The sequence below is a fragment of the Scyliorhinus canicula genome, chromosome 6 (genome assembly GCF_902713615.1).
Source record: "Scyliorhinus canicula chromosome 6, sScyCan1.1, whole genome shotgun sequence".
Lineage (NCBI taxonomy): Eukaryota > Metazoa > Chordata > Chondrichthyes > Carcharhiniformes > Scyliorhinidae > Scyliorhinus > Scyliorhinus canicula.
Genome location: NC_052151.1, coordinates 79154186 through 79170505, shown reverse-complemented (window position 1 = coordinate 79170505; position 16320 = coordinate 79154186). Strand labels below are relative to the sequence as shown.

At 45.2% G+C, this 16320-nt stretch overlaps 1 protein-coding gene across 1 annotated transcript in view; it reads right to left on the bottom strand.

Moving 5' to 3' along the window:
• gpr63 (G protein-coupled receptor 63) overlaps positions 1-16320 on the bottom strand; it is a 148800-nt gene that overhangs the window by 51424 nt on the left and 81056 nt on the right. The window contains exon 3 of the mRNA XM_038799551.1: positions 13196-13282. The gene's annotated coding sequence lies outside the window, so the exon portion shown is untranslated. The remainder of the gene's footprint in view (positions 1-13195; positions 13283-16320) is intronic.

Genomic DNA, 16320 nt, shown 5'->3' with positions numbered 1-16320 from the left:
CAATCTAATCTGGTCAGTTACTCTAAGGTGCGTCTCCTGCAACATTACCACATCCGCCTTCAGTCCCCTACGATGCACAGACACACGTGCCCTATTGACTGGCCCATGTAACCCTCAAACATTCCAGATGATCAGCCTAGTTGGGGGGGGCTCATTGCGCCTGCGCCCCCCGCCACCCCCCACCACCACCGATCAACCATCCCTTTTTTGGGCCCGCCTCCAGCCCATGCTCCACCGGTCCATCCCCAAGGCAGCCTCCGCACCCAACCTCCTCTCAGTCCCTCAGCCCAAGTCCCTCCATCAGCAGAACATTTCCCCCCTCCCCTCTCCAGTAACAACACTCTGTAACCCAACCCCTTAAATAAACCAAACATATGCACACTCCCCACTACGCTTCCGTGAGCTAGTCCGCCCAGCTAGCTTGGTGGCCCCCATCCCTGGCGCCGGATAGTCTCCCATCTATTGTTTCCTCTCCACCCCCCAGCTCATACAAACATACTCCAACATCAAACAATCCCCATACAATTGCCCGACAGAAAAACACCAAAATCTAAACAAGCACACCTCCACCCCCAACAGTGTAAATGAAAACCTTAACTCACTCAGCTCTGCCACTGGTCCCAAATCAAGACAGAAGGCATGGCAAACAGCTCCCACAATACAAAAAACGGGAAACTTTTTTTTAAACAACAGGAATACAAAAAAAAAAAAATGCAGCAAAGTTCAAAAGTTCTCAGTCCACCACCAGTCCTTTCCTTTTCACAAAGTCCAGGCAAGTCATCAGGCGACTCAAAATAAAAGTGCTGTTCCTCGTACGTGACCCAGAGACGGCTGGATACAACAGTCTGAACTTCACCTTTTTCTTAAAAAGGATGGACCTAATCTGGTTGAAGCCTGCTCGTCTCCTGGCCACCTCCACACTCAGGTCTTGGTAAACCGCAGGATACTGTTGTCCCACTTACAGCTCCGTGTCTGCTTGGCCCACGGTAGAATGCGCACCTTATCCATGTACCTGTGGAATCTCACCACTATTGCCCTAGGGGAGGGTCTCCCATTCGCGGCTTCCTCACGAGTGCTCTGTGAGCCCTGTCCACCTCCAAGGGTCGGGAGAATGTCCCATCCCCCAGCAGCTTCTCGAACATGTCCGCTATGTATGCCTCAGCGTCCGCTCCTTCAGTCCCCTCCGGGAGCCCAACGGTTCTCAAGTTCTGCCAGCGAGACCTATTCTCTGGGTCCTTCACTTTCTCCAGGAGCTTCTTCTGTTGGTCTCTCAGCATCCCCACCTCCAACTCCACCGCAGTTTGATGATCCTCCTGCTCAGCCAGCGCCTTTGCTACCTTCTGGATTGCCCGACCTTGGGCGTCCAATCGAAGCTCCAGCCGCTCAATTGACTCTTTTATCGGGTCCAAACAGTCCCGTTTCTGCCTTCCTGAATAACTGCAGCTTCAGCGCAAGCCTTCTCTGTCTTTCCGTTTCTGCCTTTACGAGCACTTTTAGTCCTTCTCTCCATGCACCAATGTGCAAATTCAGTACACAATTGCCTCTGTCATCAGTTTTACAAATCAAGTCCGGTAGAAAATCGAGGGAAAAGGTCCAAAAGTCCAACCCGAGCAGGAACCACCAAATGTGCGACTTACCACTTCATAGACGCCACCGGAAGTCCACTCAGAATTATATTATATGCATCTGTGGAATGGCAGAGATTAATTGCAGAACTGGCCAAGAATAACAATATGCTTAGAATGTTTCTATTGTGTCACAGTACAGTATTCACGATTTTGGACTTTTCATGATGGTTTACGTTAAAAAAAACACCAATAACGTAGCAAATCAGTTGGAAAGTCCTGGACAACTTGGGATCTCAGAATCATAAATCGCAGAAGGTGACCAAATGCCCCACTGAGCGTGTGCCAGCTATTATAAAGTTACTCAGCTCTTTGCCCGTATCCTTGCAATTTTTTCTCCTTCAAGATGTTGTGGCATAATGGATTTCCAAAAGGCATTTGCCACACAATATATGCTTGCCAGAAAATTGGAATGCTCGTGGAATAAAAGGGACCCTAGCAGCATGAAAACCAAGTTGGCTGAGTGACAGGAAACAGATACTGATGAACGGTTGTCTTTTTCAGACTGAAGGAAGTTATAGGTGAGGTCACCCCAGGGGTCAGATTTAGGACCACTGCTTCTCTTGATATACATTAATGACCCAAACTTGGGTGATGTTGAGGGCCTGATTTCAAAATTTGCAGCTGACAAAATTTCTGAGTGCTGCCAAATGCAAAGAGGATAGCAATAGACTTCAAGAGGATACAGAGAGGCTGGGGGAATGGTGGGACATACGGCAGACGCAATTTCACGTAGAAAAGCGTGAACTGATAGATTTTTGTCGGAAGAATAAAGAGAGACCATTTTGTATTTTGAAAAGGTGCAATTCTAAAGTAGATGCAGGAAAAGAGAAGCCTCACAGAATTGTTGTGTAAAAAGAGGGCATACAGCCCATTGGGCCTCCACAGGCGCTGCGGGTGAGCATTGAGACTTACTCATTCTCCTGTCTTTTCCCTGCTTTCCCTCTTGAATACCTCAATTGAACCTGCCTCCACCACACCTCCAGGCAGCAGATTCCAGGCCCAAACCACTGGCTGTGTGAAAATATTTTTTCTCACATCGCACTTGCTTCTTTTGCCATCACTTTAAATCTGTGCCCTCTCATTTCCGATCCATTTATGAGCAGGAACAGTTTCCCCATATCTACTCTGTCCAGGCCTTAATGATATTGAGCGGCCTGAAAAAGCCTCCTGAAAAAGTCTCCTCTCCAAGGAGAACAGCCTTAACTTTTCCAATCTGTCTTCGTAAGTGACGTTTCTCATAGAATCATTCTTGTAAACCTCTTCCGAGTCTCTCCAATATGTTCACGCTCGTCCTGAAGTGTGGTATCCAGAACTCTACATAAAACTAGCAGTTTTAAAAAAATATTCCAATTAAGGGGCAATTTAGCGTGGCTAATCCACCTACCCTGCACATCTTGGTGTTGTGGGGTGAGACCTACGCAGACATGGGGAGAATGTGCAAACTCCACACAGACAGTGACCCGGGCCGGGATCGAACCCGGGTGCTCAACGCCGTGAGGCAGCAGTGCTAACCACTGTGTCACCATGCCACCCAACTAGCATCTTATACAAGTTAACTGTCCTGCCACCTTGAATGTTCTATGCACATTTACACCCAGGTCCCTCTGCTCCTGTATCCTTTTAGAGCTGTAACCCTTATTTTAAATTAGCTCTCAATGAGGTACCAAAATGCACCTCATACTTTTAGAACATAGAACAGTACAGCACAGAACAGGCCCTTCGGCCCTCGATGTTGTGCCGAGCAATGATCACCCTACTCAAACTCACGTATCCACCCTATACCCGTAACCCAACAACTCCCCCTTAACCTTACTTTTTAGGACACTAAGGGCAATTTAGCATGGCCAATCCACCTAACCCGCACATCTTTGGACTGTGGGAGGAAACCGGAGCACCCGGAGGAAACCCACGCACACAGGGGGAGGACGTGCAGACTCCACACAGACAGTGACCCAGCCGGGAATCGAACCTGGGACCCTGGAGCTGTGAAGCATTTATGCTAGACACCATGCTACCCTGCTGCCCCAAATTTTCCGTATTGAAAGGAGCCTGCCACCTATCTGCCTACTGCACCAACCTTTTCATATCCTTTTGAAGTTCTACACTCTCCTCCACGGTTTACAATGCTTCCAAATGTTACATCCCAGTCTACATTCGGGTAATTAAAATCTCCCATTTTAACAACTTGTACCTGCCTGTATTTTTCCTACAGATTTGTTCCTCTACATCCTCTCCACTAGTTGGCAATCTATAGACTACACATAATAATGTGATTGCAGCCTTTTTGTCCCTTAGTCCCAGCCAAATTAATTCTGTCCTTGAACCCTCTGGGACATCCTTTTTCTTCAGCGTTGCAAAGCTCTTCTTACCCATCATTCCTCATTTACTAACTTTTCTGAATATCTGATACCCAAGGATATTTAACACCCAGCTCTGCCCTTCCAGCCAGGTCTCTATTATCACCCAATCATAATCACACATTAACCTTGTTTACTACACTCAGTGCATTCACATAGGTGCAGTATATTATAACCCTGATTTAGATTCCATTGCTTTCTCTCATACCCTGACTCCACCTATTAACTTATTATTGTCTATTCTAGTGCTACAGGTCTCTCCCAGTATTTCATGCACTGGTATTACTCTCTAATATTCTCTCATTGTTCCAACACCCCTACTGAGTTATTTTAAAGCCCACCATACACTAGCAAAATGCCCCGCAAGGAAATCCGTCCCAGCTCAGTCCAGGTACAACCCACCCCTTCCCCTAGAGTCAGTCCCAGTGTCCCAGGAATTGAGAGTCCTTTCCTCTTGCATCATCTTTCCACCCAAGCATTCATCTGCCTTCTGTGGCACGGCAGCACAGTGGTTACTTCACAGCACCAGGTACCCGGGTTCGGTTTCCAGTTTCCTCCCACAAGTCCCGAAAGACGTGTCTGTTAGGTAAATTGGACATTCTGAATTCTCCCTCAGTGTCCCCGAACAGGCGGCGGAGTGTGGCAACTAGGGGATTTTCACAGTAACTTCATTGCGGTGTTAATATAAGACTACTTATGACACGATTATTATAATACTATTCCTGTACTCACTTGCATGTGGCACTGGGAGTAGTCCAGAAATTACAACTTTTGAGGTCCTGCATGCTAATGTATCTAAATTTCTGACTGCATGACCACACCCCCTTCCTCACAAAGTTATTGGCACCAACTTGGACCCCCAACCTCTGGCTGTTCATCCTCCCCAGAAGAAAGACACCTTGGGTAGATGTACAGAAATCATCAAAGATGGCAAGGCATGGGTGATCCTTAGCTTTATAAATAGAGTATAAAAGCAAGGATGCTATAGTAAGCCTTTTTAAAACATTAATTTGGCTTCATTAGGAGCATTATGTCCAATTCTAGGCACTGCACACTTTCTACAGCATTCACAACTCTCCCAAAGTGCAGAGAAGATTTGCGCGAATGGTTGCAGGAATGAGGGATGTCAGTTATATGGATAGATTGCAGAAGCTGGGGCTGTTTTCCTTAGAGAAGGGAAGATTCAGAGATTAAACAAAGGTGTTCAAAATCATGAGGGACCTCGACACAGTGTTGACTGGGAGAAATTGTTCCAATAGGCAGTGGGGCCGAGAATCAGACACCGATATAAGGTGAATGGCAAAACAGCCAACAGTGACATGAGGAAAATTGTTCGACCCAATGAACGGTTAGCCTGAGAATGTAGTGAAGACTGATTCAATCATGCTTGCAAAAGCAAAGTGGATGAGCACCTGAAAAGAATAACTTTGCAGGATTATGGAACAGAACATTTACAGAGTTGGCCGAGGAAAAGAGAATATTAACTTTATTGGAACATCACTCACTGGAGGCTTCCTTGACAGGAGATCCACAAGAGACAGCAACACATTGCATCGCTGCCTGTGATGCGTGTACACCGTGTCTCATTTGCCTACCACACAGTTAGAATTAAACTATTGGAGTACATCCACCCACCCCCCCCCCCCCCCCCCCCCCCAAAAAGTCTCTGATTCTTCTCACTGCACATCATGCTAAATCGGACTTAGATTTGTTTTTCAATATAGAGGTAACCACTGTGGTAGTTTCATGAGTCTACCCGATTGGGTTTGTAGCTCCTTTGGAAGAGTTTGGGAAATGGCCTCCTTCTGCACTGTAAATTCTATGATTCTATGAATTTGAGTCCTCCGTGTGATCTCTCAAACTTTACTGAGCAGAAGAAAAATTAATGGATCAATCAGTTTCATTATTTTCAGTCATCTAGGTGCCATGATAAACACAGCATCTCTGGCCTTTTGATTGGGTAGATGACTCCTTTGCCTGTGTAGAAGGTTGTTTTTAAGTGACCACTACTGCTTGTCTGTTCCGTCTCACTGTACCATTATCTGTTTGGATGAGGTATGACCATGAATGTAGTGTCTATTCAACCACTTGTCCACAGCAAGCTTGGTCTCAATCCGGAGGACAGAGTTTGCAGGTCTCTGGCCATGTGGAGTTTGGACATTCTCCCTGTTGGAGGGCATCTACTAGACTATGATATAAATTATAGGTGGCCCTGTAACTACATTTGTGCTCCTTTATTACATCTGAATAGTTCTGCTGAGACAAAAGGTACTCATTGGCTTAGAAGCCTGTTTTGAAGAGGCAATTTGTAGAACTAGATAGTGTATACACAATGCTTGTTAATATCAGAAAGGACACAAAATGGCATTTAGCTATGAAAGCAATACTAAAGACACAAAATAGCCAAACTAGCCACTTTCCTTTCACAATAAGTTACAAACTGTGTAAACTACCTCATGAAAACCTAGGGAGTATTTTAACAGCCACTGATAACAGCTTCACAGAACAAGAAATGTTATATGCCCTTGATAAGCCCAAGGACCCCAGCTGTAGACAGGACATAGAACATCTAACATACAGTGCAGAAGGAGGACATTCGGCCCATCGAGTCTGCACCGACCCATTTAAGCCCTCACTTCCACCCTATCCCCATTACCCAATAACACCTCCTAACATTTTCTTTTGGTCACTAAGGGCAATTTATCATGGCCAAACCACCTAACCGGCCCGTCTTTGGACTGTGAGGAAACCGGAGCACCCGGAGGAAACCCACGCAGGCACGGGGAGAACGTGCAAACTCCGCACAGACAGTGACCCAGCGGGGAATCAAACCTTAGACCCTGGCGCTGTGAAGCCACAGTGCTATCCACTTGTGCTACCGTGCTGCCCCAAACATCCTTATGTTAGTTTAGAATGACTTGTGTATGAAGTTAGGGGTGGGTAAGACAATACCCACTTTAACCATATATGTGATAACTGGGATGCTAGGAAAATTGATTGACTGCATGTAATGAAGTGTGATGCGAATATCGTTGATTGTATGTACATGAGAATACAACTAATTCCGCTCCTTGAATCTGTATTTTAACTAGTGGGAGTCTTAGCTCAAGTGAGAAAAGGGTGCTGTCAATAGACTGCAGAGCCTCAGGCCTTTTCTCCCAGAATTCTGATATAATAAACTGCTTTTTTACTTATACTCAGGCTTTCGTGTGAATATTTTCACCTCTAACACTCCCCATGCCTGCATGGGTCTCACCCCCACAACATAAAAAGATGGGCAGGGTAGGTGAATTGGCCAGACTAAATTGCCTCTTAATTGAAAATAAAATTGGGTACTCTAAATTTATAATTTAAATAATCTTGGACAAGCCTGCAACATATCAACGTGAATCGCAGGCCCCCCCATGCACATCGCCCACAGCCATCCTCTACCCCCTCAAAGAACCAACTCATCCGTGCCACCGTCGTATGCGCTCTATGTATCTAAACCTTGTCCCCACTACCCTAAAAGACAACTCCCCTACCTACTTTCCTGGCCTCTAGTCTCAATTGGGAACACCTTGCTGTTCCCCATATTTAACTTGTATCCAACGTCTAAGATCTCCATTACGCCTCCAATACTGCTCAACTGGAAGTAACCCGAGCTCGGGGCATTCATACACACATTTGCAGTGGGGGCCATGTACAAAAGCCAAATCCATGATAAAAAGTTTGCCCAAAGCCAAACCTTCCAAACATTTCAAATAGGTACCCCTACTCCACCCTGTCAAACAATTTTACAGCGTCCATTGAAATAATCACCTCTGACTTGGGCACTGGAGAAGGGGACAGAATAAATGTTTAACAATTGCTGTACCTGCTCCCATATTCAATTTTAATACAGAAGAGGAAAAAAAACACCCAGCCCATAAACAACCACAAAAATACAAACTCCAAACTTGTCCAGAAAACACACCAGCAAATCCCTCCACCACAATACAAGATCTCAATAAATGCAGATACAAATGCACATAACAATTAGTTCTCCCCCAGCCCATGCTTCCTTACAAACTTGTCTGCATCCTCCGGCGGGCGCCAAACAATAGTTTTCTCCTTCTAAGTCACTCAAAGGCACACAGGGTATACCATCCCAAATCGAACACTGCAGCCTTGAACTTGTTGAAAGCCACATGCTTTCTATCCAGTTCTGCTCCCACATCGTGATATATCCTGACAGATTGGCTCTCTCACCTATAGTCCTGATAGGTCCTTTACCTGCCTCAGGACTTGTTCCTTCTCCTGACAACTGTGGCACCGGAGGATAATCGCCCGTGGTGGTTCCCCGGATCGGGGCTTCTGTCTGAGCAACCGATGGGCCCGGACCAACTCAGGAGGGGATGGCAATCCCCCCTTCCCCACCATCTTCCCAAACATCTTATAGCATCATAGAATTTACAGTGTAGAAAGAGGCCATTCGGCCCATTGAATCTGCGCCGGACCTTGGAAAGAGCACCCGACCTAAGCCCACACCTCCACCCTATCCCCGTAACCACTCCCAACCTTTTTGGAGACTAAGGGAAATTTATCATGGCCAATTCACCTAACCTGCACATCTTTGGACTGTGGGAAGAAACCGGAGCACCCGGAGGAAACCCACACAGACACAGGGAGAAAGTGCAAACTCCGCACAGACAGCGATCTACGCCTTTTCGTGGTCCTGAGAGACTGCCTGCCGCCTCTTCTTAAGTTCTTCTGCCAAGAAGCGTGCAAGCATCTGCGCCGTCCACAGAGTTGTCAGAGTCAGAGTCACGGCAGGAGCGTCCGACATTTGCTCCGTCAACAAAGCACGAGAGGCTTCAGAGTCTGACGATGATTCTTTGCCTATCTGCTGCCTTCTTTTATACTTTTTGGGCATTACTTTTACATGGAAACCTTATCTTATCGAACTGCTCAAGTTCCCCCCCCCCCCCCCCCCCCAAACGCCACCCAAAAACTGGCCGAATAGGGCCAGAAACAAAGTATCCTGGCGGGAGCCAACACGTGTGCGACTGCTCGCTACATGCCATCACCAGAAATCCTCCTATGCCTTCCTTAATACTAGTTCACATTCTCTACTAAGAATAGCGTTAAATTTTGCCTCCATAAATCACGTGAATCAAAATGAACATGACTTCAAATCCACTTAAAAATAAAATGCAGGAAATAGTAATCTGGTCAGACAACATCAGTGATGGACAGTGTTAATACTTTGGGGCGATAACCTTTCACCAGTAGAACAACATGTTTTTACACAGCGCCGTCGATATAGAAGAAGGCCCATGGAACTTCGCAGGATCATTAGAAAATTGTCACCAAGCCACAAAAGGTGATACTCAGCCCAATGATCTAAAGTGTGGTCAAAGAGGTGGGTTTTAAGGAGCATCATCAAGGAGGAAAGAGGGCTAGAGTTGGGGGAACGGGGGTGAGGAGGAAGTTCATCTTGGGGTCAAATATAACATACAAGTTGCAAATAGTATAGTTCAGCCTCAGTTACCAGGGAGAGGGCTGGAGTTGGTCTCCAGAGAACAGAGTTTGGGACAGATACCAAAAGCAGCATCTTCAGCCTTCCTAATATTTAGTTGGAGGAAATTTCTGCAGAGCTATTTTAACAAAAGGCAGTCAACCTGAAACTCATTTTCCCCGATTTTCAAGCATGGGCGTTTTTGGAGAAAGCAACACGCAAACTTCATACATCCATCTCATCAGAATTACTTGGTGCTAGCTGGAGCACCTCTAAGGGCAGCACGGTAGCATGGTGGTTAGCATAAATGCTTCACAGCTCCAGGGTCCCAGGTTCGGTTCCCGGCTGGGTCACTGTCTGTGTGGAGTCTGCACATCCTCCCCGTGTGTGCGTGGGTTTCCTCCGGGTGCTCCAGTTTCCTCCCACAGTCCAAAGATGTGCGGGTTAGGTGGATTGGCCATGCTAAATTGCCCATAGTGTCCTAAAAATGTAAGGTTAAGGGGTGGGGGGTTGTTGGGTTACGGGTATAGGGTGGATACGTGGGTTTGAGTAGGGTGATCATGGCTCGGCACAACATCGAGGGCCGAAGGGCCTGTTCTGTGCTGTACTGTTCTATGTTCTATGTTCTAATGCTGCTCCTTGCTTCACAACACTGTTCTACACATAGCAGGAGGCCCAGCAGCACTGTTTGACTGCATTCAGGAAAGGCCATCTCTTAAAGGCACACCAGAGAAAAGACTAGAGCAGAGTAAGATACAAGGATGCTTACATTCCTAACCCCACAGATGAGATGTTTCACTGCACCAAGATGACAGCTGTGAGAGCCTGAAATATCCAACATTACCATGAACACAGAGGATGTCAGCATCTTCATACCTTACAACCCTTCTCCACTCACAGCACACACTCATACTGCTAGGTGACTGATGGGCAAGCTGCAGATAGTACGACCATGGACAACCTGCTTTCCACCAACATCCCATTCCTTAAAAGTTTTTCTATTCTGAGATCCTGTATTGAGACATCCAAGATATTCTATGTGTCTTCTCCCAGCAGGAAGTCTTACAACACCAGGGGCGGGATTCTCCGACCCCCGCCGGTTCGGAGAATGGCCGCAGGACGGCGTGAATCCCGCCCTGCCGCTCTAACGGCAGCAGTCAAATTCTCCGGTGCCGGTTTTCGGGCCGGGGATTATGGAGAATTGGCAGCGCCCCCCAGCCCCCGGCAATTCTCCAGGCCCCGATGGGCCGAGCGGCCGCCTGTCTTCGGCCAGTCCCGCTAGCGTGAAATGGACATGGTCCATCCCGGTGGGACCTGACTTGGACGGCGGCTAGCGGAGTCCTCGGGGGGGGGCACGGTGGCCTGGCCCGCGATCGGGGACCACCGATCTGTGGGGGGTCCTGTGCCATGGGGGCACTCTTTCTCTCTACGCCAGCCTCTGTAGGGCTCCGCCATGGCCGGCGCAAAGAAGAAACCCCCTGCGCATGCGCAGGAAACATGCCGGCGGTTCTGCGCATGCGCCAACTCGCGGCGGCCCACGGTGGCCCTTCAGCACGGCGCTAACCCCTCCGGCGGCGGCCTAGCTCCCAAAGGATTCCGCAACATCCGGGTGGCCCGACGCCAGAGTGGTTCGCACCGCTCTTGGTGCCGGCGATGGGCCATCCGGCCAGTTGCGGGAGAATCCTGCCCCAAGTTAAAGTCCAACAGGTTTGTTTCAAACACTAGCTTTTGGAGCACTGCTCCTTCCTCAGGTAAATGAAGAGGGGGGTTCCAGAAACATATATATAGACAAATTCAAAGATGCAAGACTGTGTCTATATACATGTTTCTGGAACCCACCTCTTCATTCAACTGAGGAAGGAGCTGTGCTCCGAAAGCTAGTGATTTGAAACAAACCTGTTGGAATTAACCTGGTGTTGTAAGGCTTCTTACTGTGCTCGTTCCAGTCCAACGCCGGCATCTGCACATCATTTTTCCAGGAGCACCAGGAAGAGGGAAGAACGGAACAGCTCAGGACTGATGGAGCAACTCCTCACCATAAAATTGAGATCAGCACATCATAAATACATCATAAATCACCAGGCACAACTCAGATGCAATGAGGGGTAAAAAGTGGTTTGTTTACCAGTTCACCTGTGAACAAGGTGGCAAATAAGTAATTCTGCTGAGGACTCAAATGAGAACCTCAAAGTAGTGGCATGCAGGGTAACATTAAATGGGCATGCATACCAAGATATTTGGTCCTTGCCTGGCCGACCAGGCAGTTGCTTGTCACCATCAATGAACATGGAAGAAGCTGGCTCAAAACAGGGCGGAGGACATGGCCATGAGCTTGCCTCTCTGCAGCCTCCACTCCACATCCACGCCATCCTGCAGACCCAGTAGCACGTCCAGCCCCATGCCTGTTGCAGCCAGTGTGCACACCAGTCACCAACACCTCTTTCATCCTCGTGAGGTTGCAGCGGCAGTATCTGGAAAATGCTGGAACCCGCCAAAACATCTCCAAAAATGCTCCAAAATGCTTTCAGATAATTTGCATGAGTGAAAGTTCCAAAAATCTAAATGGGTCTGCCTTCTTCATTTCTTGGTCCTCCAAATTACACTACTGCACTAATCCACCTTGCTGCGTTAAACTTCCTTTTTCCAGAGTTGATGACACAATTGCCATGGTCTGCATTGTTCAAATTTGGGATCCTAGCATCACACTAGTTGCTTGGGCTGTGTGACATTAGCCAAATCAATGTGCTTCAGTGCAGACAGAGTACGCACATGTCCTCGGAGAATGCAGCACGACCAGGGAGATAGGGACAAATGGCGTGGAAATCCAAATGTGCCCCTTAGAAGCAGCGCCATGCACATGAAATTTGCGCCCCATGTTTTATCCACACAAAAGTTGCTCTGTAAAGACTGCATCCACAACTTGTGTTTCATGACTGAAATAAGAATGAAGTTCAGTCTAGCTGAGGCATTATCTTGAATTCATGGCACAAAATACTCATAGTAATCTTCAAAAACCTTTTAACAGATCCGACAGCAGTCAATTTGTTTTTGAAAAGATGTATACCCAGTGGATAACAAAAGATGCTGTGCAATCTGCAAGCAGAAGCTGAGGGCTGAATGTATTTAACCTTTCAGATAATCATAGAAAATAGCTGTCAATGATGCTCGCTTCCTCAAAATCTTTTACCAGATCCGTTATAAAAATGAGCACTAATCATAATTTGTAATGACTGAAATTTCAAAATGAAAGGAAGGCTAATTTTATAACAGAAAATTACATCCACTGTCAAATCCATAAGAATATCCAGAAGAAATTTTTCACAGCTTGTTTGAGAATTCATAATGCAGATGTTATTGCAAGGGAGAGGTGGCAGGTTTCTACATTATCTGTAATTTTATGTTAAATGCATTGTTTTGAAGTTTATACATTCTTGCTATTATGATGACTAACTTATTAAGAGCTTGTCTTAAGTCTAAAAGAAGAGCGTCTTTATCATAATAAAATTTCTGAAAACACATCACAGGAACATTATCAACCAAAATAGGACAAATTTTGTGCCCCTAAATTCTAAAGGTGCATGTTACTATAAATACTATACACTTCTATGCTGGTTCAGTGCTCCCATGCTCTCATACAGCAGCTTATTCAATAACAGCGCTGCCAGATTATGCAGTGAACAGAAGTAAAATAACTTCCTCACAGTGAGAGAGAAAAACAACTGAGTACTCACCTTCTGGTGGCTAACTTAATACCGTTCTTGAAACACTCTGGAAACAAGGTACCACTTGCCCAAGGAATAATGCACAGCCATATAAGCCTGTGGAAAGGGAAAAAGCAAAACTAAGAACAGCAGTGAAAGGAAAGGGTGTATTTCTTTTTCATATATCCTTTAAACTTTCCTGACGAAATAAAAAGGTGTCTGTAAAATTTCATTGAAAAGTTTGAATTGGGGGCAGCACGGTGGCGCAGTGGTTAGCACTTCTGCCTACAGCACCGAGGACCCAAATTCAATCCCAGCCCCGAGTCACTGCCTATATGGAGTTTGCACATTATCCCCGTGTCTGCGTGGGTTTCACCCCCACAACCCAAAGATGTGCAGGTTAGGGGATTGGCCACACTAAATTACCCCTTAATTGGAAGAAATAATAATTGAGTATTGTAAAAAAAAATTAAATTTGAATTGTAGGCTGGGAAAATTCCGAGACGACCATCACTCCCAGGTTGTAAGGTGACTGGAAGCATTAGAAACAGTCGCAATGTGTTATACAAGTAGAAGTCAGCAGGTAAAGAACACACGGCTTCCGTGACGCAAAGACACATTTTGAAATAAACTACGTCACTGCTCGGAATATTTGGCAAACGTAGAAAAATTGTTTGCTAATGTTTTTCTGCAAAGATAGCAAACATTGCTTTAAAATAAACTAAGTGACTCATTCAATATCAGGACGCCGAATTAAAACAATTACACTTGATATTTCGCAGCACAGCAGTGATCAGTCTGAACTGCAGATATTTAAATAACAGATAATGAGAAGAATTATTGTAATTCTATATTCAAAATGATACGATATAACTAATTTAATTGGTATAATTCCAACTGCAACAAAAAAATAATTTTAGTTTTTTTTGCCCAGTTGCACAAATGAATGAAACATAGACAAAGCTAACAAATACGAATACTAACTAATCTTGACCGAACATCTATTTTGAAAATATTCCAGCACCTAACATGTACACCTGTGTACAACAGGCTGGTCTCAGTTATCTGTAAAACGGTGGATGTTGTTGACAATGCTATCAAGCAGAACATACTCAGCTGCAATCTGCTCATTGGTGCTCAGTTTGGGTTCTGCAGATGGCACTCATCAGCTTACCTCATTATTGCCATCATGCAAACATGGACAAAAGTGCCGAATTCTAGAGCCTTTCATCCTGCATTCATCAGGACAAATGCAAAAATTTCAAATTTCAAACAATTGCAACAATTTATACTACAATTTATACAGCAGAAAGGGGTACTGACTTGCTTTCAACTTGACTCTCTTCACAGAATGGTTATGATGCAGAAGGCGGGCATTTGGCTCATCGGCTTCCCAAACAAACATCATGATTCCTTGCCTTTTCCCTGTACCCCTGCATATTGTTTGTATTCAATTAGGTGCCCTCATGAATGTCTCACTGAACATACCTCCACCACACTTCCCGGCAGTGCAATTCCAACTCAAACCATTCGTTGTATGGAAACGTTTTTTCTCACATCAATTCTGCTTCTTTTGCAAATCACTTTAAATCTCTGCCCTCTCATTTTTGATCCATTTATGAGCAGGAACATTTTCTCCTTATCTGTTCTGTCTGGTCCACTCATAATTTTGAATGTCTCTATCAACTGTCATGGGAGTGTCCCTTTAAGAAATGTTTTTGTCTTATCACATGGCTTCAATTATGTTATTCTGTGAGTGGAGCTGGGCTGTGGCTCTGTGAGTTTTTACTTTTGCTTTGAGTTTGGAGTGGTTTTGAACTGCGCAGGGTGAAAGAATTGTCTATCTTCATTTTAAAAGCTGTTTCCAAACTGCTTGATAACTTGAAAGAGATAATTGCTTTCTAGAAGAAATTCAAGCCTGTTGTTTGAAAAAGGGAACAGAGTATCAATAACAAGTCTTATACCAGTAAGAATGTCATGGGCTGGCCACCTTTAAAAACCTTTTAACAGACCATACAGGGGTTTCTGGTTTTACTTGGATTTTGTTATTGAATTGGAACAGTTAAAGGAGAATTCATTAAGGGTGATACATAAGATTACTGTAGCTGTGTGGGGTTTTTGTTTGTAGTTGATAAAAATTCTTACTCTGTGTATTTATAAAATGTTAACAAAATTTGTAGAATAAAGCTTATTTTTTGATTAAAAGCAGCAAAGAACTCTGTTGAATATCACCTGAAAGGCAGTCTCTTGTGCTTATCGTAGCCAAAATCAGTAAACAGTTATAGGTCAGGTGAACTCCATAATATATTTAGTGTTTTCTAAACCCTGGCCCCGAACAACTCTCGTCCTAGCTGCCTTCTCTCCAAGAAGAACAGTCCTAACCTCTCCAATAAATCCTCATAACTGAAGTTTCTCAACCCTGGATTCATTCTTGTAAACTATACTACACTCTTTCCAATGCGTTCACATCCTTCCTATAGTGTGGTGTCCAGAACTGCACGCAATATTCTGACTCGGGTTAACTAGTACCTTGTATAAGTTCAACATATCTGCTCTTGGTACCCTATGCCCCTATTAATAAAGCCCAGAATACTATATGCTTTATTGATTTCTCCATCAGTCCTGCAACCTATAATGATCTGTTCACATATACACCAAGGTCCCTCTGCTTGTTTGTCTGCTCCTGCAATCCCTTAGGAATTTTGCCCCTTATTTTATATTGTCTGATGTGGAGATGCCGGCGTTGGACTGGGGTGAATGAGGAAGGAGCAGTGCTCCAAAAACTAGTGTTTGAAACAAACCTGTTGGACTTTAACCTGGTGTTGTAAGATTTCTTACTTTATATTGTCTGTCCAGGTTCTTCTCACCAAAATGCATCACTTCATACTTATCCTCATTGAACTTCATCTGTTGGAGTTAGGGGATAGGGTGAGGAGGACTGGAGAGTGGACCTGGGTAGAGTGCTCTTTCAGAGGGTCAGCGTGGACTCGACTGCACTGTAGGGATTCTATAATTCTATGTCACCTTTCTGCTCACTCCACCAAAATGTCCATATTGTTTTGAAGTTCTACGCTGTCCTCTTCACAGTTTACAATACTTCCGAGTGCTGTTCCGTCTGAAAACTTAAGAAATTGTCCCCTGCACACCAAGATCTA